This window comes from Mesoplodon mirus, assembly GCF_964341445.2.
Source record: "Mesoplodon mirus genome assembly, chromosome: 11".
Classification (NCBI taxonomy): Eukaryota; Metazoa; Chordata; class Mammalia; order Artiodactyla; family Ziphiidae; genus Mesoplodon; species Mesoplodon mirus.
Window position 1 is genome coordinate 70,510,306 of NC_138987.1, and position 1,847 is coordinate 70,512,152.

General features: G+C 39.0%; 1 pseudogene across 1 annotated transcript; it reads right to left on the reverse strand.

Moving 5' to 3' along the window:
- Positions 1-449: 449 nt before the first annotated feature.
- On the reverse strand, positions 450-1,597 carry LOC309812128 (lipoyl synthase, mitochondrial-like; annotated as a pseudogene). The gene has a single exon. The product of its transcript is annotated as a lipoyl synthase, mitochondrial-like (transcript).
- Between the last annotated feature and the right edge of the window lie 250 nt (positions 1,598-1,847).

A 1,847-nucleotide genomic window follows, 5' to 3' on the forward strand; every position in this document is an offset into this window, starting at 1 on the left:
CTGTGTTTTTCTCTTGGTAATTGGTCTTTTGTTCCAGGGACCCTGGCCAAGAACTTAGAAGGGTAGAGGAAAAATTATTTTTTCCTACCCTGCAGGGTCAAAGTCATGAAGCACCTTTCATTTAGATGTTTAACATGCTCTCCAAATAAACTTCTAGCCAGAGATAAGGGGATCCAAGGACAAGGCTGAAACCCACACCAGACATAGGGTGTGTGTGTACGTGTCTGTGTGCACACAGAATTCTATGAATTTCTTGCAAACAGAATATATTACATTGTATGGGGGGGTGGTTAAAGGTATTAAATTGTTAAATGCCAATATTTAAATCATACAACTTTTGTAACCTTGATTTGGTCTCCCTCCCCCCTTTTAAATATAGTAGGGTTATAGTCTCCAAATTTGAGAGTGACTTTTTTTTTATTTTCTAGAAGTTTTTAATGTATTTTTAAAATTATACTCAACAGTAAATTCTTACAAAGATGTTTTATGATTACATCATAACAAGCAATTTTTACTGGGACAAAGAAGATATGCTAAAAGACAAATGAATTATAATAATTAAATATGCACAACTTATTGACATTTTTCTTAAGGCAAAAAGACTGGGATATATCCACTGAAGTCTAGGCATTCTGCCATCACTTCTGTTACCAACTGGAGTCAAAGTTTTAAAATTCCTGTGATCTTGAATGTCTTGTTAAGTGTTAAAGGGCTTTTGTTTTTCTTTTAGCCACTAGATTTTTCAGGAAAAATTCACCTGCTTTATATGAAGAACACACCAGAGGGCCACTTGCAGTATAATGAAATCCAAGTTCATTTCCTGCTTTTTCCCAGTATTTGAACTTTTCAGGAGTAATGTATTCTTCAACCTTAAGGTGGCGCTTTGTTGGCTGCATATATTGTCCTAAAGTCAAACAGTCCACATGTGCCTCACGTAGTGCTTTCATCGTTGCATATACTTGCTCGTCATTCTCACCTAAACCCAACATTATAGGTGTTTTAGAAATAACATCAGGTCGAACTTCCTTGGCATGTTTCAGTACACGTAGAGACTGCTCAAAATTGGCCAGGGGATCGTGAACTTCCCTCTGTAGTTCTGGAACTATTTCTACATTATGTGCATACACATCTAATCCTGACGGAGCAACTTTTTCTATTGCTTTAAGATCGCCTCAGAAATCAGGGGCGAGACATTCCACAAGGATTTTCGGATTCCTTTTTTAAGTAAGGCACAGTCTTTGCAAAGTGTTCAGCTCCTCCATCAGGCATATCTTCTCGATCCGCAGACGTCAGGACTACATAATCCAGACCCCACTCTGCAATTGCCTTTGCAGTATTGTAGGGCTCATTGGCATCCAGTGGAGGTGGATTTCTTGCAGTCTTAGCAGATCAAAACCTACAACCTCTTGTACATGTGTCACCCATCAACATGATTGGGGCAGTGGCAGTGGCATATTCTCTGCCTCCCCAACACTCTCCAATATTGGGACACCGAGCTTCCTCACACCCTGTATGGAGATTTAAATTCTGCATTGTATTTTTCAGTTTATTGTAATTTTTCCCCATGGGAATCTCTGTCTTTAGCCATGGAGGTAGTCTTAACCGTTCTCCTTTCTGGCATTTTACGCTTCCTTTATATTCATCCCAGGTGCTCTTGTCTGGTAGATCACCAGATACAAAATCTTGAAGGTCTGGTCCTTTCTGTAAAAATTCCTTTTTTTTTTTTTTTTTTTTTTTTTTAATCTGGCAAGGAACTTACTTGACTGGACTGCATAAATATCTTCCAAATACCCAGGGGCCCACGGTGTGGACTGCGTTCCCACAGCATAGAGCATCCCTCTCTTTTT